The following is a 21,331-nucleotide window of genomic DNA, read 5'->3' on the forward strand; positions in this document are numbered from 1 at the left end:
TTTATTCAAAGAACATATTTTTCAGGAATGAGGAGGAATCACAAACCTCTAAAGACGAAGGAAAACGCAACATACTTGTCTCCAGAAGTTTTTTTATAAATACTGCATAATGTTCTCCAAATCAAGAACAAAATATGAAATGAAAACCCTTTTACTATTAAGAAGTCAAAATGAGGGCAGACAGACTTGCCTTGTCCTCTTCAATCTTCTAAATCATATCTTACACCAAAAGTAGGAATATGTACTGTGTACTTGCAACACTGTTGTTCTACTACTCTAAGGGACTATTCTAGAAAACTATACCAGGAAGGAAAGGTAATATAGACAGTGGTTTTAAATTTTAACTTCACCTTACCAGGTTTTTTTTATTTTTTATTTTATTTTATTTTATTTATTAAAGATTTCTGCCTTCTCCTGGCCACCACCTCCCATTTCCCTCCCTCTCCCCCATCAAGTCCCCCTCCCTCATCATCCCTAAGAGTAATCCTGGTTCCCTGCCCTGTGGGAAGTCCAAGGACCACCCACCTCCTTCCAGGTCTAGTAAGGTGAGCATCAGGTTAAAGAACAAAACCTGTCTACTATGATGAGTTACATATATGTAAAGCAAGTTACATATATATTATAGAATGTATTAAAAATGTTTTGCAAAGAGATATAATCTAAAATATTAGCAGTCATAAAATTTTAGAACTGTAAATGTAGAAATAAATCACAAGAAAACAGAACAAAAAGATATATACAACCAGGGAGAACAAACAAGCATGCTGGATTAAGTTGCAATATACTAACTCATTATATAAAATCAATGAAACCATGAAGAACTCTGCATCCTAAATCTTACAAGTTTGTGGAATTGGCAACTACAAAAAATACAGATTATTTATTTAACCCTCTTTGCTTAGATTTTAAAAGTTACAACAATGGCGATAACTATTATTAATGAAAATGGGTATTTAATTTTAAATTCCATATGATAGAAGCATTTACATTTCAATGTCTTTAACAGCAAAGTTTAAATTCAAAATATTGAAAGAATTAGCAACATTTACATGCAATCTCTTTTAGAAAACTAGCAAGTAAATGTATGCCAATAGTTTGTTCAGCAAATATAGCCACTGTATAAATACTAGGTAAATATTTACCAAAATAATACCTAAAATATAGATATACATCCTTCAACGTGATAAATGAAAACATCCTTTAAAATAATAGCAAATACTATTAATAACTTATAGCAAATATTTATAGGGGTCATAGTTATATGTAACTGCATTCAAAGTATTCAGGAGGCTGAAGCAGGAAGATCATACGTTTGAGGGTAGAGAGAACCTGTCTTCAAACATTAATAGATGGAATCCACTGCACCAATAGGCTAAAGGACAAACACGTGGTCTTATCCACTACTAGTAAAACATCATTTAACTAAATCCTTTCATGAGTGAGATTCTCAGGAAGCATTAAGAGGGATTCATATTCAACTTGATAAACACATGTACAAAAACCTTCATTTGATGTTATGCTTACTGACAATAGAGTGAATGGTGTCCTTTCAAGTTGTGAGCAAGACAAGATGTCTTCTTTCACAATCACTATTCAACATTTTCCCTAAATGTGTCAGTAGGTACAGAAAATGTCTAGAAACCATTCTCCCATGTACACACACAGAGAGAGACACACACATACACACTCACTCATTCATTCACTCACTCACTCTCACTCACACATGAATTCAGATAGGAAAGAATGAAATAGTATCTATGGTCTGGTAATCTGACTGGCATCATAAAAGTATCCCAAAATTCTACCTTCCAAAACCAACCCAGAATTCGGAAAGACTGCAGAATATCAAAAAAAATATAGAAAGCCTAAATGTATTTTTTTCTGTACTGCAATGAACAGGTTCAACAACAACAACAAAAAATACACCTTTAAATCACTCAAAAATAAATTGTTACATATTAATCTAAACAAACATGTATGGGTTATGGGCTATATACTAAAACTAAACATTACCAATTAAAGATAGCAGCTGTGACTCAAGTAAATACAAAGGCATACTATCCTAGTTAGGTTTGCTGTTACTGTGATGAAACACCATGATCAGAGCAATGTGGGGAGCAGGAAACAGTTTGTTTTCTTCATCACTGTTCATCATCAGAGAATGTCAGGATAGCAACTCAAACAGTGCAGGTACCTGGATACAGGAGCTAATAATATAAATGCTGTAGAGGGGTGCTACTTACCAACTTGAGTCCCATGATTTTCTTGACCTGTTTTCTTATAGAGCTCAGGACTAAAAGCCCAGGGAAGGCACCATCCCCAATGGGCTTGTCTCTCACATCAACCTCTAAATAAGAAAATGCCCTACAGGTTTGCCTAGAGCTGGGTCTTACAGAGTCATTGTCTCTATTGAGGCTCCCTCCTCTCTGTTGACTCTGACATTAATGCAAGTCTCTGAACTGTTGCCTTCTATAAAGTCAAAACTAACTTAAATTCTTTCTTACTTTAAGATGAAAGAGCACAGTTCCTATCTGATAAAAGTAAAACCCTACTCCAACAGTGTAAATAACTCAGTATTTAATATCTGTGATTCACTCACCATCTTGTTGTATCCTCCGAAGGGCTTGGGTCACATCCCTGCCTCTGCTCTTTGCACCTCTGCAGTGCACACAGAATCTGGCATTCTTCAAACCACCTCTCCTGCTATTCTTGGAGTTTGTCCCATGATCCAGGCATTTCCAAAATGCTGGCTGTTGGGGATTTTGAATCCCCGGACTCTGAATTTCCTCTGTCCCCCTTGCTTGATGGAGTAAACAATTTGTTTTCTTGTGCTTGCAGCTGCTCTGAGCAAACAACTTGTTTTGCAGCTGCTCTGAGCATGAGACCCTCAGGAGTTCCTGATGTCCTGGGAATGGTTTCTGGTGGGCTTGCAGTTGAGAGTTAGGATGTGGTCATTAGTCATGGACACCCTATATAAGGTGCCCGGGAACTCAATAAAGAGTATTTTTGGCTGTCGTGTGTGTGTGTGTGTGTGTGTGTGTGTGTGTGTTTTAATTTCCAGTCCCTTGCCCACATTACAAATAATACCATAGCGTGGGGAGCAAGCGTTGCACTACAGCTGCCATCACTTTTGTTTTGTTTGGTTTGGTTTGGTTTGTTGGTTTTGTTTTCACTTTTCGAGACAGGGTTTCTCTGTGTAATTTTGGAGCCTGTCCTGGCACTTGCTGCATAGACCAGGCTGGCCTCACACTCACAGAGATCTGCCTGCCTTTGCCTCATGAGTACTGGGACTAAAGGTGTATGCCACCATTGCCTTGCTGGGATAAGTTTTGTACCTGGGCTGTACTTTCTTTCATCAATAGCCCTCTTGGGCTCTCTTCATGATGCCACGTCTTAACTTCTCTTCATGACCCCTTCAGTTCTGAGACTTTTGTCGTTACTGAGACTTCACTTTCTCCAATCTTGGCCCTAGCTGCTCTTCATGACTTCAAAATCAGCACCATCTGGGTGATTCTTACACTAAGGAGTCTGGCTGCCAGTTTGCGCCATAACCTTGGCTACCTCAGGAACGCATCTTCTGTGTGATGACTCTGAGGGAACACTTCCCAGAATATTTCACCTCAGTGATGATTGCATCTTAATCACTGTTAATTTCTTAACTCCAGTTAACCAGCATCAATTGTCCCAGTAAAGCCAAGGTTTCTGGTCTTTTGTTAATTACAGCTGATTCTTCAACTCCAGCTAATCAGAAGACTAACCACAGACTCAACTTAAAATTGCAAATGACCCTGAAAGACTCTCAAACTTTCCTCTGGAATTTCTCAAACCAGGTTCCCATGGTCTGAATTGCTCTCAACATTCCTGTCTTCCATGCCCCCACACTCACCAAGCTTTGAGCAGTCAATGGTATTTCTAGCCCAAAGTTGCAAATTCCTCCCACAATCCTCCCAAAACAATATAATCTGGTCTGTTGCAGTGATACCTCATGATTCTGGTACCAATTTGTCTTAGTTTGGGTTACTATGGCTCTGAAGGAAACTTGGGGAGAAAAGAGTTTATTTCGCTTACAGTTCCATACAACAGTGCATCATCAGAAGCAGCGATGGCAGGACTGAAGCAGGCTGGGAACCTGGAGGCAGGAGCTGATGTAGAAGCCATGGAAGGGAGCTGTTGACTGGCTTACTTCTCATGACTTGCTCAGCCTGATTTCTTATAGAACCAGAACTGCTATCCCAGGAGTGGTCCTACCTACACCAGCTTGAGTGTCTCACATCCATCACTAATTAAGCAAACACAGACCCTGCATTGGTCTGGGTCTGAGCTAGGTCTTTTGCCTATACTTTATAGTCATGTAGCTTAGTGTTCTGGGACTCCCCAAATGGGAGAGGGGGTATGTGAGTTTAGCCTGTTCTTTGGACCCTTTTTCCTCTACTGAATTGCCTCATTCAGTCTTGATATGAAGAATTGTACCCAGTATTATTCTCTCTTGTTAGGCCATGTTTGGTGGATATCTGGGAGGGGAGTGTTGTTTTTAAGGGTAATGGAGGAGGAATGGCTTAGGGTTAGATGAGAGGTAGGGGAGGGACTGAGAAGAGTGGAGAGAAGAAAAACTGGTCTGGATGTAATGTATGAGAGTAGAATAAATGTTTAAAAAAAAGGAAAAGGAAAAAAATACCCTACAGACTTACCTACAGCCTATAGAGGCATTTTCTCAAGGGAGGTTCCTATTCTCCGATGACTCTACCTTGAGTTAAGTTTACATAAAACTAGTCAGCACACGTACTATACTTATTGATTGAAAAGGTCGCTGCTAAAAATAAACTGCAAACAAATTGCAGACCCAGACATTACTGACAGGAAAGTCAAATGCAACTAGTACTTTAGAAACCAGAACAGAAGTTTCTTAACAGACTAAGCAGGCATATGCTATAACACAGTAGTTGAAATCTTAGGCATTTATTACAGAAAAAAATAGTGAACAATTTCCCTCACTACAGTCTCATTAATATTTTAAAATTAAAAAAGATCCAGCTATAGTGATGTAGAAATGACTAAGCCAACCAGAGCTTTTCCTACTTGCGACTCTGTCCTCTACTTTTCTGTGGGAACTAACTTTACACTCAGTCTAGCTCTAAGTCTCATTGATCATTTTGTTGTCTTGGGATCCTTAAGGAAAACCATATAACAAAGCCTAGGTACCCTGGATGAGACATGAGAAAGCAGATTACCCTCCCACCAAATGAAGGGGCTGTTCTATTACTTCTTGTGAGGAAAGGCACAGGGAAAGACAAAGGACTCGGTTTAGAAGGCAAAATGGTTTTACATGTCCCAAATGTTAGCATGACTAGTGGTAGATAATCAACGGAAACAATAATCACCATTTGTGATTCTTATAAACATACTTTTCTTCGGGGGACTGAAGGACTTGGTAAAGTTACATACTGGGATTCAAGAAATATTCCTTTGACCTGAGAATTTCACTGAACTTCAAAACATTTAGACAATGAATTTTCTTTAAGTCACTTTAGTTTCTTTATTGGATTATAGAGTAATAACTCCTTATAATTATTTTAATATGAATAGAGTGTCCTGAATCTTTACCAAAGTATAGACTGCCTTCTGTTCCTGTGGCTACTATATCCATGGATTCAATCAACAAAGACAGAAAATATCTGAAGGATAGTAATTGTATCTCTACAAATTTCACAATTTTCCATCATTATTCCCTAACCAATATAGTATAATAGTGTGTGTGTGTATTCCATTTACTGTGCTTGATATTATAAGAAATGTTCAGATTATTTAAGATAAGCCAAAAATGTGCATACATTCTACTATGGATTTTATATAAAGGACTTGATTGTCTATGGATGTCAACAATTCATCAATTCACATACTGGATTCTGTTTGGATTATATTTTTTAATTACAACTTCTCTCTGTGTTTGAAAGACTTTTCTCTTGGTTCATAAAGCTCTGGAGGCATGTGATGGCCTCTTCCTCACTCAGGTTGCTAAAATATACTCAATTTTGAGAAATTTTTCATATTGTATAATTCACCATTTTCTATATCATTAGCATTAAGTCATTTCTATAGCTTTCAAAGGGGCATCAAAACAGCTGACTGATGGCCTGGATGACAGCATACAGAGTCTTTGGGGTGTGGGGGGGAAGGAGTCTTTGGGAAAAAAAGAGTCTTTGGAAAGCTTTTAGGTCATTAATATTTCTAGGGAAGAGGGTAAGTGCAAAGAGAACATAGTCAATATTTCCAGTTCTGGGAAGTACAAGTAAGGATGAACTGTGCCAATGTAAAACAAACAACAAAAATGAAAACAAAACAAAACTACAAAAACCTAATGTGGAAAGAAAATGTTGTGATGCCCCTATAGTCAATGATCATGTTGACTGTCTCAATCCCACTGTTCTGAGAAGCTTAGATATGTGTGATATAAAAAGGAATCTAGTCAAGGCTGGAGGATGCCCTGATAGTTAAGAGCAATTAATACTTTTACAGAGGACATGGGTTGAGTTCCCAGCACCCACATGGTGGTTCACAACTACCTATAAGTAATTCTAAGTGACCCAACACCCTCTTCTGACCTCCATGGACTGATCTATACTGTGGTACCAATAAATACATCATATACACATTAAATAATAAGTATTTTTAGGGGATGATGTTGAAAAATGTCCAAAAGAATCTACTTCGAGAAAACCGTCAACTATAAAAAGCTGAAAAAGCAACAGGAGTGCATTCCAAAACCTAAAAAAGCAACACAACAGCAAATTCATTGTTTTTGTCTTGGAGCAACTTTAATTACCCTCAAAAAGCTTTTGTGATACCAAAAAAATCATAATTAACTAGAACAGTAGGAAACATCTCCATTTATTGGTGGCTTTTCATGGACCATAAAACTTTGGTCTGCAGATTTCCTTTATATTTCAAACTAACTAGGATACATATCAATATCTAAGGAATCTGAACAGTTTTCCCAAAGAAATTCAGCAAGTTATTTTTTTCTTCAGGTTCAAAGTTTCTGATGCCAACCTACCTTAAAGTACTCTTAACCTAAATACTGAATAACATAAGCCATAAATTTTAGGCCAAATGAGAACTAAGGAACTGACCATATAACATGTCAAATATGATATCTCTTCAAAAATATTCTTTCTGAGTATTGTAAAGACCCTCTAGTCATCAACTTTGGCATAAAATAATTCATTTTCAAAATGGATAATTAGAGAATATTCATGTTCGGGATATGATCATCTATCTCTTAATATTATCTTGAAATGTTGTCCTTTTTCCAAACTCACATAACATTCTTTCTATATTACTTTTGTATATAACTATTTTATTTAATTTTTAACAACATCTGTGTTGGTATTTTGCCTGCATGTATGCCTATGCACTGCATGAGTGCAATACCTACAGAGGTCAGCAGAGGGCAATAGATACTTGAAGACTGGTGTTACAGGAAGTTGTAAGCCTTTGTATGGGAGTTGGGAATTGGATCAGGGCCACTGCAAGAGGACCCAGCATTCTTAACTTCTGTGTCCTCTCTGTAGGACACTCAGCTTATATTGTGGGATGGTATTTATGATATTAATGTGTTGTGCTATAATGCTTAAATGACACATACTCTCTCTTCATGTGGACTTTTTGTTTATTGTCCCTTTTAACTGTTTTAATTTAATCTGTGTTTGTGTGAGAGCACATTTGTGTTATGCATGCACATCTGTGTGCATTAAGGCCAGAGAATGACTTCTGGTACTCTTCTTAATCACCCTCTGCTTTATTTCTTTCAGATAAGACCTCTTACTGAAATTGGTGCTAAGCTGGCATTTATCGAGGCCTACTTATCCTCTTGTAACTGCCCATCAGAGCATTACTATTGCAAATGCACACCGCCATACCCTTCTTTATACATAGGTGCTCAGGAATTGAACTTAGGCCCTCCTGTGTAGGCAACAAGTGCTTTCATCCACTAAGCCAACTCATGAGTCCCAGAACATAATGCTTTTTAATGTGGGGTTTTATGTTTTTATCACACTTAAACTCAAAATGACTCAGTGTTTTAAAAACAAGAACACTGGTAAGACAAAAAACAAGCCAAGGTGTCTTCTTTGATCTTTTTCCTCTCTACCTGTAACTAAGTAATATATGACTTTCCCAATTTCCTCCAAAGTTCTGATCTGAACACTGGATAAAAGTTATCTATTTAATGGAAAAGGGTATAATATCAAGTATGTTCTTCGAATTTGGAGTTCAAAGAACTTTTGAAACATGTTTAGGAGTTCTATTTTATTACCAGTCTGTTTGCCTTTTGTTTTTTTTTTTTTTTTTTTTTTTTTTTTTTTTTTTTTTTTTTTTTTTTTTTTTTTTTCTTTTATTTATTTTTTTAAAATTTCCACCTGCTCCCCGTTTCCCATTTCCCTCCCCTCCTCCCAAATATTGCCCCCTCCCCCCACTCCCCTCCCCCTATCCCCACTCCTCTTCTCCTCCCCCCACACCATTCCCCCTCCCTCTCGATACTGAAGAGCAGTCCAAATTCTCTGCCCTGCGGGAAGACGAAGGTCTTCTATCTACGTCCAGGAAGGTGAGCTTCTAAACAGGCTAAGCTCCCACAAAGCCAGTTCATGTATTAGGATTGAAACCTAGTGCCATTGTCCTTGGCTTCTCATCAGTCTTCATTGACCGCCATGCTCAGAGAGTCCGGAGAAATATGAGAAGGGGAGGATGGGAGGAGCTCGGGGGATTGGGATGGTTGGGATATAGGAAGGATGGATACGGGAGCAGCGAAGTATATATCCTATCTAAGGGAGCCATCTTAGGGCTGGCAAGAGACTTGACTCTAGAGGGGTTCGCAGGTGTCCAGGAATATGTCCCCAGCTGGTACCTTGGGCAACTAAGGAGAGGGAACCTGAAATGACCCTATCCTATACTGATGAATTTCTTGCATATCACCTTAGAACCTTCATCTGGCGATGGATCGAGGTAGAGACAGATTCTCAATTTGGAGCAACGGTCTGAGCTCTTAAGGTCCAAATGAGGAGCAGAAGGAGGGAGAACAAGAGCAAAAAATCAGGACCACGAGGGATGCACCCACCCACTGTGACAGTGGAACTGATTTATTAGGAGCCCACCAAGGCCAGCTGGTCTGGGACTGAATAAGCATGGGTTGATTCTGTTTGCCTTTTGTATAAAGACTTTACATAAATACTTCTCATCCATGTAACTCTCAGAACAATATTTGAAGTGTGGTGTAGGAAGTTTTTCTGTTTGTGTGTTGCTTTCTTTTTTTAATTTATTTATTTATTAATTAATTAATTTATTTAATTATTAAAGATTTCTGCCTCTTCCCTGCCACCACCTCCCATTTCCCCCCCTCCCCCAATCAAGTCTTCCTCCCTCCTCAGCCCAAAGAGCAATCAGGTTTCCCTGCCCTGTGGGAAGTCCAAGGACCACCCACCTCCATCCAGGTCTATTAAGGTGAGCATCCAAACTACCTAGGCTCCCACAAAGCCATTACGTGCAATAGGATCAAAAACCCATTGCCATTGTTCTTCAGTTCTCAGTAGTCCTCATTGTCCGCTATGTTCAGCGAGTCTGGTTTTGTCCCATGCTTTTTCAGACCCCGGCCAGCTGGCCTTGGTGAGTTCCCGATAGAACATCCCCATTGCCTCAGTGTGTGGGTGCACCCCTCGCGGTCCTGAGTTCCTTGCTCGTGTTCTCTCTCCTTCTGCTCCTCCTTTGGATCGTGAGACTTCAGTCCAGTGCTCCAATGTTGGTCTCTGTCTCTGTCTTCTTTCATCGCCTGATGAAGGTTAATATTCAGGAGGATGCTTATATGTTTTTCTTTGGGTTCACCTTCTTATTTAGCTTCTCTAGAATCACGAAATATAGTCTCAATGTCCTTTATTTATGGCTAGAAACCAAATATGAATGAGTACATCCCATGTTCCTCTTTTTGGGTCTGGCTTAACTCACTCAGGATAATGCCCTAACATACAACAAAAGTATATGCTCAACTATGTTCATAGCAGCATTGTTTGTAATAGCCAGAACCTGGAAACAATCTAGATGCCCTTCAATGGAAGAATGGATGAAGAAAGTATGGAATATACACATATTAGAGTACTACTCAGCAGTAAAAAACAATGACTTCTTAAATTTTGCATACAAATGGACGGAAATTGTGTGTTGCTTTCATTGGTTGAATAAAGAGACTGCCTTGGCCTTTTGATAGGACATCCCTTAAGTGGACGGAGTAGACAGAACAGAATGCTGGGAAGAAGGGAAGTGTGGCAGACGCTATGATTCTCCTGCTTGAGATGGATGTTGGTTAGACTCATGCTGGTAAGCCACATTCAAGTGGAGATACACAGATTTAATATAAATGGGTTAATCTAGATGTGAGAGTTAGCAAATAAGAGGCTAGAGCTAATGGGCTAGGCAGTAATTTAATTAATACAACTTCCATGTGGTTATTTCAGGGGTTAAGCTAGCCAGGTGGCTGGGACAAAAAGCAGGCCTGCTCCCTCTATCAACAAAAGTGGACTCATATTTTTTTTAAAAAAATATTTTTGTTAACACTGACTGACTTAGAGAAATGAATAAGGTTGAAAACAGTCAGTATGAAAGTGATTTTACTAAGACCAAACAAAGGTAGAAAAAGTAGAAATAGCTTTTTGTCTTCTATTTTCAAGTAGCATTAATAAGCAGACAAAATCCCCTATATGACCCAGGATAGTCTGGTAGGATTTTCAATAATATGTATATAATTACTGGAGATTACTTTGGCTGAGCATCATTAATGTAGTATGGAGATGGATCAATATTTCTCACTTTTATTTATAAATTATGCAAATGGATTTCAGTGGGCTTGCTCTATTATGGGCTATAACATTAGAGAACTGACATTGATTTGCCATTATACCTGGGGCTATAAAATTATAATTATAAATGTTTATTGAATAAGGTGTAGACTGGGGTATCATAGCCTGATAGTGACCCAAGGCATGTAATAATTTTAAGAAGCAACCTGAACTTAAACAAAATAAAGAAACTAAAAAGATCCAGACAAGTGAAGGCATGGAAAACTACCTGCTTTAAGGGAGCAAAAAAGTTCTCCTTAGACATAGGCCAGGGATACAAAGAAAATGACTCCGTATTTAATCATGGCTAAACATTATTCCATAGATCCATGTATTTTTCTTTTAAATTCTATTAAAATTGTCCTTGAGTATCTGCTTGATTCCATTCTTGTTTAGACAAAGAAACACAGGAGTGGGCCCTGATTTTGCCTGTGTCATCTGAAAATGACAGCAGGATTTAAAAAATATACATCGCTGATGATGTAAACATGTTTCACCTCAGTACTGAGGTGTTAAAAGAAAGTGGGGAATTATATCTGGCTTGAGATAAATGAAGCCATTCTGAGGAGACATTTGTGTCTATCAAGCTGCCCACCGATGTGTTGAAGCACTTATTCCAAATAAATGGGATTTCCCCAGGAATCTCATGCTAGGAGAAGAAGGTCAACCCCTGAAAGAAATTTCACATAGTTTTAACAACTTCTCCAACCATCTTACAAGATAAGACTTAGGTCTATGCTATAATTAATCAATGGTAGGCAAGACTGTACCATGACCCTAACTGCCTAGATGTGCATATCTTCGGCCCTCTATTTAATCTGGATCTCTTTTCCTTTTCCCAGTGTTGTCTCATTAATAAAACACCTTTTTCTGTTTTCCATTTTTTTTACAAAAGTGTTTGGAGTATATATTAATGAGGAATCTCTGGAGGGACAGAACTGATAGACTGAAAAAAGATATATAAATATATACACAATCTATACATATAGTATGTGTATATATAGATATATTGAATATACACCAAATATATTTGGTATGTGTATATGCATATATATGCACACATGCATGTGTAATATGTGTAGTATGCATAACAATATATATGATTTATTAGAGTATCTTATAGGCTGCAGTCCAGATTGTTCAACAAAAGCTGTATGCCAGTGTAAAGCTGAAGAATCTCGTAGCTGTTCAGTCTAAGAGACTGAATGTCTCAGCTGGTCTTTACTGTATGCTGGAATCTGGAAGAAATAAACTCTGATTTGAGCAAATGAACAAACTTGTTAAAAGCCAGGGCAAGCCTGCAAAGAACAAAATTCTTCTTCCCTGACCTTTATATAGGCTACCAACAGAAGATGTGGCCCAAATTAACCTAGACTTAATATAGATCTTTCCTCTTGAAATGTTTTAATTAAGGAAAATCCTTCAGAAGTTTATTCAATTTCAGGTTTAGTTTATTCTAGACGCAATCAAGTTGGCAACCAAGAATAATTGTCACAATGGAGGAGACAGTTTATAAGCAAGATCACAAAACAATCTACTAAATGCAACTCACACAATAAAAGCATTGACAATGACAGGCTGAAGGTAGTTTATAACAGAGAATGATACTTCAAAAGAACAAAGAATAAGGTGGCTAAATAAGCAATCATGAATTGATAATAGTCACTCAGAATCAGAATTTGAATAAAGTGCAATTTATAAAATAAGATTGCATATCCAAAGAGGCTTAAATAGTAAGAGGTCTTAGGAAAAATTAATTAATAATATGAAATCATATGGGAAAGTGAGTATTTTCCCCTCATTTGTTATCTGTGTCTATTCCAGAAATAGCCAATGGCTTCATTTACCTTATCTTTTTTAAGGTATTTAAAGGTAAAAACAAAAAACAAAAAACAAAAAAAACAAAAAACAAAACAAAACAAAACAAAAAAAACTTCACATAGAAAATCCGGAATATTATCAAGGCACTAGATGAAGGAAATGTGTACTCAGTTGAGTCTGCAATATATACTTCACTTTGCATGATTTTAAAATTTAGATCAGATGTAGCTTTAAGAAAATGTTTCTAATTTTGTCCATTAAGAAGACTCACAATCAATGTAATAGCAAAACTCTCAAAGCTTGGATTGATCTCCATGAGTGGAACTGGGGGATGGTGATTTCAAATTTAAAAATTGGTGCTACTGTTTTCTGGGAGAAGAATAATGGTGAATCAAAATAGTATCCCAAACACTGGTGCTTGTATTGTTGTATTTTTGGTTTTCTATTTGTTTATTTCTGTTTCTGCTGTAGTTATTGTCATAATAGTGTTTGTACCTGTTTTTAAATGTCAATAAACATTTGTATTTTCAAGAGTATTAATGGTAAATAAAAAAGAAAAATCAAACTTTAACCCATCCTGCTTATGAACTGTATCATACAAAAACAAAATGAATATTTAGCTAAAGCTTGCCTTTCTCTAAAGATAGAAATATAGGCAGCCAGAACGGTAGTGGAAATAGCTTATTACCATAAGAATAGCATTAACTGTTTTCAAGAATTAATAAATGCTTTTATATGTATGAGACATTACAGTAATATATATATATGTATGTATATATAGTAGACAATATATATGTATGTGTTATTTATTTAATTCAAACCTTACAAAATGCAACATTGTGGGATTTTATTACCAAAAGAAGAAAATGTCATTTCCAAAATTTGTCCTACAAAATATCGAACTATCTAATTGTTAAACCCAGGTCCTCTACCTCAATTGCTTGACACTTTAATAACTTTGAATACCTGTGACAGAAATAAATCAAGAAAATTACAAAAGAATGAAAATATATAAAAGTGATAAAAGAAAAAAATAATGAAAATATGATAGCAAAATCCCAAAAGAAGGCACATCTTTTTTTTTTTTTTTTTTTTTTTTTTTTTTTTTTTGATTTTCGAGACAGGGTTTCTCTGTCCTGGAACTAGCTCTTGTAGAACAGGCTTGCCTTGAACTCACAAAGATCCTCCTGCCTCTGCCTCCCGAGTGCTGGGATTAAAGGCATGCGCCACCACCACCCAGCTCAAGAAGGCACATTTTAAATGTCTACAGCAAAGCAACTGTAGATTTTAGTTAACATTTTGACATTTATAAAAATGAGATAAAAAGATGATAATCTAATAAAGCTGTGCCCTCTTTGTAATATCTACAGTCTTTTTCTCTGTAATCCCTTGATTACTGTCCTGAAGGGCAGCTTCTTGCATAAGTGTATTATCCACAAACCATGTTATTCCAGTAGTCACCCAGGTCTTTGACTGTACACTGTTAGTTAGCATTTATATCTTCTCATTTCACTAAATGACTAGAAGTTACACCACACTGATTGGGAAAAAAGGCAAATATTCCCATTCCATTCTTATAATATGCATGGTATGTCTCAATTAAAGTAAAGTCATGCTCTTCTTCATGGACCATTTTTGCTGTTTGGTTTGCTGTTTGGTTTCCAAAACAGTCTTGGTTTGGAAAGGGCATCATGCTACCTCCTGCTAATGACTTTGGTTAGGAAGATGCTTGTTGATATATCTCAGGTATGTGTTTATGAGCTGCAGCAGCCAAAATGAGAGAAATTATCTTTTCCACTCTTTCCAGCTATCACAGAGTGAGCCATCTTAAAGAGAACAGCAATAGCTTAAAGCTGAAAAAGATAAAAAGATACAGTGAAGTGTCGTTTTCAGAGAGAAAATAGAATTTTCCTGCACCAGAGCCAGGCTTTAAACCTGAAAATCGATAGCTTGATTCTATAATTATGTTATATAAGGATATAAGATAATATTTTGGGGGCAAAGAGGTTTTCTTAATACAAATTAATCATATTATTCTTTATGAGAATGGAGTAAGTACAAATGCATAGATTTATTTATTTATTAAAATTTCCGCCTCCTCCCATCCTCCCATTTCCCTCCCACTCTCCCCATTCCCCCTTCCCCTCGCTCCCCAGTCCTAAGAGAAGTCAGGGTGCCCTGCCCTGTGGGAAGTCCAAGCCCCACACCCTGCTCCATCCAGGTCTAGGAAGGTGTGCATCCAAACAGACCAGGCTCCCAAAAAGCTAGTACAAGCAGTAGAATCAAAATCTGGTGCCATTATCATTAGCCTCTCAGTCTGCCCTCATTGTCAGCCACATTCAGAGAGTCCGGTTTGATCACATGCTGGCCTTGGTGAGCTCCCATTAGATCAGTCCCACCATCCCCATGGGTGGACGCACCCCTTGGTCCTGACTTCCTTGCTCATGTTCTCCCTCATTCTGCTCTTCATCTGGGCCTTGGGCGTTCAGTCCAGTGCTCCAATGTGGGTCTCTATTAAAATTGCTATCTCAGAATTGTCAATATACTAAAAGTCATGGAGGCAGGCTAAGGAGATGGCCCAATTTTAGAAATACTATAATCCCAGTGCTAAGAAGGCAGAAATGGGAGAATTGCTGGAACCCACTGGCCGTATACACATACACACAGGCATTTTTCTTTTCTGACCTTCTAAACCATATACTAAAGTATATGTATCTGTTAATTCTCTGGATGTTCAGCTATTTCTTCTTTTTCTCCTTGACTTGTGATTTCTCTGTTGAAGAACATAAAGTCAGTTTATTAGTGTGCCTGCAGAGGATGCTTTCTGACTATTCACCCAAGCATGGTGCACGGCAAGCATGCTCCCTGTCTTCTACACTTTCTGAAAGTTAGCCAGGTTATAAAAAGACTTCATTGGAATCCTTTACAACTCATTTGAAAGGACAGAATATAAGCTAAGACTTTAGAGAGAAACTCCCTCTGCCCTCTGCCCCGAGCACCCGACCCATCGCCCAAACAGGCTGAACTGGGTGATCCTGAGGCCCTGCAGAAGGGAGGGAGAAGGAAGGAAGCCCTTGGGCACAAACAGGGATGGGACAGGGAGAGAGAGGTCGCAGCAGAGGAGGAGCAGCCCCAGCAGGGGGGAGCAAACCCCGCAGAATGGCCGGAGAGTCAAGGGGGTCGGGGAATGTCCCCCGCTCCTTTCCTGTGTCCCACCACGGGCCAAGAACACTCTCACCACTCAGGAGGGTCTTCAGGGACAGGATCAGGCTCCCCATTCACCAGGGACCTCGCCAACAAAAGGCCTACCACTCTGCAGGCCAGCCACCAAAAAACCTACTTGATTTAATTGTAGTGGGACGATCTGCTCTTAGTGTGGGCTTCACTCAAATTCTTGAGTTTTATAGGGCAATAATGGCATTCTAAGCATAAAACTAGAGTTTTATATGCTCAGTTTAAAAGATTTCCACTAAAAATATATAACTATATATAGGTGTATGCCAATATATAGGCATATAATTTTAAATTATATATATATAATACCATTATGTGGCATGTATGAATACATATATAATATAATGTTTGTAATACTATGACATAATACATTCTTAGTTATGTATGTATACAGCAAATATACACAACATATTTCCAAGTATAAAATTCAAAATACATCTTGAGTTTATGTAACATTTCTATTTTGACATGGATTTACAGGATTTTATCTATCTCTTATATCTATGTCCTTTGCAGCAAAAAATACACACAATGGTTCACCCAGACAGTGAGAATATAAAAATAGAATTAATTAACTAATTTAATTTTATTTTTTTGCATATTCCATGCAAAATCTTTATTCCTATGCTTCTGTGACAAGTTGAATTACCAAGAAAACCAAAGAACAAATAGAATTACATATCCATTTCCAAACCTACCCCTTACTTACTGTAAATACATCATGCATACATTGTGTAAGAGTGCAATCATTTCTGAAATGGTATTCAAAACAAAGTGAGTCCTCTAAAATTCTAATTCATATTATTTTTTTATACTATGTATCATGTCCTTAGAGTATTTTAAGAAGATAATTACTATGACATATGCTGCACCTACAACTTTTCTATGGAAAAATGCTTGTGGTCTGTTGTATCCTCTGTGAGAAAGTTATCTTGCTTATTATTTTTCTTATGATAATTTCAGATGCCTAGGACCTCAAAATAACGTCCTGTTCAATATTTTATGTGACTGTGTGGTCCTGATCCTTTTGAAGGAAGAGGGTCTTGGACTGTGGAGTCTAACTTCACAGAGTTTGCTACTCCGTTCTGCAAGTGCAGTGTTCAAAGCACTCTGCTCCTCCGTGCCTTTGATCTAGACCTTTTCTCTCTTTTCCTCTCTTTCTCCAGCTCAGTATTGACTCGACTCCTGCTGTTTCTCTTCAGATTGAGATCCTCTCCTAGAAGGGAAACATAGAAGGTTAAGTATTATTTTTTAATTTATGTGTGGATATAGATATGCCATGTGATATTTTGTTCATGAAGGCAAATTACAAGGGTCAAATCAGTACAATACATATGCAAATCCTCCCAAACGTTTATATCTCAATTTTCTTTAAAAATAAGTCAAAATCAGCCAGACGGTGGTGCATGCCTTTAATCCCAGCACTCAGGAGACAGAGGCAGACAGATCTCTGTGAGTTCGAGGCCAGCCTGGTCTACAAGAGCTAGTTCCAGGACAGGAACCAGAAGCTACAGAGAAACCCTGTCTCGAAAATCCAAAATAAAATAAAATAAGTCAAAATCTTTCTAAACACATTGAAATATATAATTTTGTCACATACTGTAGAATTCTAGATGTATTCTCATTACCTAAACACAATTTATATCTATTAAACTTCTCTCTCTCTCTCTCTCTCTCTCTCTCTCTCTCTCTCTCTCTCTCCAATATCCTGTAAGCACAATCCAAATCTTTTTTTTCCATGGTAGGTTTGAAAGGTCTATAGAGTTTACATACTGCTTTGAGCTCAGTCCTTTGCTTATCCTGTTTGGATCAGGCAAAAGCCTCATGTTGGCTGTTATCCACATGTAAGCACTTACAAAATCTTTGCACTAAAGTGCATTAGTACCCCATCCATCCTTTCTTTCATTCCTCGTGGTCATGCTTCTCTATGAACACAAGCAGTTACCTGGTACATCTTTTGAAAAGTTTTGAAATCTCTCTTGTTGCATTTTCTATAATTGTTAATATTGGCTTTAGTTATCTATTTATTAGAACAATGTATTTGTGTGTATGTATGTGCGTTTTCTAATTTACTACCATTCAGCATAATATCACATGTATTTAATATAGCAGACCCAGATAGAAACTGTACAAAACAAGATTAATCACATTTTCTTTATTATAGAAAGAAGTTACAAGGTCAGGTGGTGGTGGCACACACCTTTAATCCCAGCACGTGGGAGGCAAAGGTCAGCCTGGTCTACAGAGCTCATTCCAGGACAGTCAAACCTAATACACAGTGAAGCTCTGTCTCAAAGCACAATGATTTTTTTAAAGTGATATTCCAGAAAACTTTCAGAATCAACTTTAATTTTGCCTGCACCATGATATTCAATATTTATCAGATCAGTTTTTTCCACACTGTAAGCATCTATGATTCCCTCAGTTACTTCAGAAGTTTTTGTTTATGTGTTTATTTAGTCGTCTTCGTGCAAATAACTTTATGGAGTGAAACTTAACTCAGTTTTATATTCTACAAAATTATTTGTAAATCTTCAGCAAATATAAAAAAAATTAATCGAAGAGCTGACTTAATTCCTCACGTCTCTTCTAAAATTGCATGAGTCAAATAAAGAAAGAAAAATAAGAAAGGGAAATGACAATCAGACATCTGACTAGAAATAAATAATAGACGTGAGACATCAGTAAACTTTGATACATTTTAATTATACTTCAGTATAAGTTAACTGAAGTAGTGGAGTTGAACATAATTACATGTTCACATAACTACAACAATATAAATAAGGGTTAGTATTATTATACTTCATAAAGTTTCATTGCATTTATAGCCAGCTATTGGTGTGATTTTTTTTCTACTAATAAAGTAATTCCACGTATATTTTATGGTTATGCTAAGGTCTTTTTGAGACTGCTTTTGTAAATATGGTGGTTTCAGGAGTATCTGCTGATTCACATAAGAACATTTTAAATAAAGAGACTACTTTTATACTTCTGTAGATTGTTACATTGGCCAATATTAGAAATATCAGAGTTGTCACAGTGTGGGAATAGGAGGACATTTTACATGTTGCAAGAAGCATTGTCATAAGAAGCAATGGTCATGGTTGTAGCTGCAATTTAAATAGGATTTTCTACCCCATTTCACCCTAAAATCTCAATCTGAGCAGGATTTTTCTGTTTTCTACTGCAGTGTGGAGTCAGGTCAAATGACTTGCTCTGACCGGTGCTCAGTCCCAGTTCAGCCCTTACATTCACCTCCTCTTGCCCTGTCTAATCAGTAATCCACATACTTAGCCTCTTTGTATGTCTCAAAAAGGACTTTTTTTCCAGTTGTTGTGCAAATATTACCAAGCTGTTCCCACATAAGGCAGATTCCATAAGAAAAATTTACAACCAAGTTATCTCACAGTTGCAGGACCGAAGAGTGGGAGCAAAAGCCATTAAAGGGTGAGGATTTGAAAGGTGAATGCTTCAGGCTCAGGGAAACATTTATGAGACAAGTTAGATGATGTTTCCTGGCTCTAGAAACTTCATGGGAGTGAATTGTGAAAAGGGAAGAATATTTTGTTAGTTAGGTTTTGCATGGCAGCTAAAAATAACACAAAGCAAGGAGGGGTATGTAACTCAGCTGCAGATTGCTTGGTTGGCATGGATGAGGACCTATGCTGCCTTCTATATGAGACAAGCTGGCCTCTGAGCCTCAGGAATCCTCCTGTCTCTGTTTCTAGTGAAATAATTACAGGTACTGGTCCCAGTGTCTGGTTTTTCCCTGGTTCTGGTGATTCAACTTCAAGCCCAAGTGTTTGTGCAGCAAGCTCTTTGTACACTGAGTCGTCTACCCAAACCCATTGTTTTTGTCATTGTATCAATTGTTAATGCCCCAACCCCGTTTTTCCTATTAGGACTTTTCAAATTCTTCTGGAACTTACTGAGGCTTCCTTAAATAATCTTATGCAACAAGATGCTGCAGGAGAAATATGCCTTTATTTTTTTCTATTTTTCAACCAAATTTATTAAAGTTCCAACAACAGCAACATACAATTCACAGCCCACAGATCCAGCAAAACTGTGCAGCAGAAACAAATATATACAAACCCTCAGGCATACTTTTGGGTATATATGTACTCAGTTATGTTCATAGCAGCATTGTTTGTCATAGCCAGAACCTAGAAACAACCTAAATGCCCCCTGACCAAAAAATGGATAAGGAAAATGTGGTACATTTACACAATGGAGTACTACACAGGAGAAAAAATTCTTGAAATTTGCAGGCAAATGGATGGATCTAGAAAACATCATATTGAGTGAGGTAACCCAGACCCAGAAAGACAATTATCATAAGTAGTTTTTAAACATAAAGCAAAAAAAAAACAGCCTACAAATCACAATCTCAGAGAACCTAGACAACAATAAGCACCCTAATAGAGATGAACATGGATCTAATCTACATGGGAAGTAGAAAAAGACAAAAATCTCCTGAGTAAATTGGGAGCATGTGGACCATGGGAGAGGGTAGAAGTGGAGGGAAAAGGATGGGAGGGGAGCAGAGAAAAATGTACAGCTCAATAAAACAATTTAAAAAAACCATCAGGCATTCAGCACGCACATTTCTGTTTGTGCAAACCCTATAACACACACTCTTGATCTGTCCCTAATCTTTACGTCTACTCATCCAGTGCCAAATATTGTCATTTAGGTTTCTCTTGTAATGTCACCTTTTCATCTGGGTCAAAGATGCTTGGATAAAAATCTCTCTTTAAGAATTTTTGTGATGTCCAGAGTCCTACAAGAAGTGCATTCTAAATAGATTTAAAACCAGCAACTCTTAAATGTAGATTTAAACTGCCTAAATTGATTTATCACTTGAAAGTGTTTCTTAAATTCTTAAGGCAATTTGAACCAGGGTTGAGGCAAACTACTAGTCATTCTGAACTTTAACCCCTTTGCATCAACAGTCTAAATACTAATTCTCTTGGGTGGCATACAGAGACCTCCAGAATGATCTGACTAAGTCCCTGACTCATATAAAACCCCGGAGTCAGGTTCTCAGAGAAGAGGATCACCAAGAAAGGCAAACTCAGAATCATTATCACCAAACTATCCGAACACTGAAGCCATTCAGAGATCAATGAAGTATAAACAGAGTAAAAGGAAGTGAAGTCAGAGAGTTGAAATCTCATTTTCCCCACTCCATAATCAGTGAGAACTCCTCTCATTTTCTTACCTGAATTAGGTATTATACTGAAAAAATTTCAAAACTTAGAGTCTCCTAACTTTGTTCAAACAAGAAAGACATATTGCCTTCTACCCAAAGACATCAACCCTTTGTTGGCACTGTTCCAAAGAGTCTAGCGTAAAGTTCATTATCATTTTTCCTGTATATTTACTTGCTTCTTTGA

Source organism: Chionomys nivalis, chromosome 1, assembly GCF_950005125.1.
Source record: "Chionomys nivalis chromosome 1, mChiNiv1.1, whole genome shotgun sequence".
NCBI lineage: Eukaryota > Metazoa > Chordata > Mammalia > Rodentia > Cricetidae > Chionomys > Chionomys nivalis.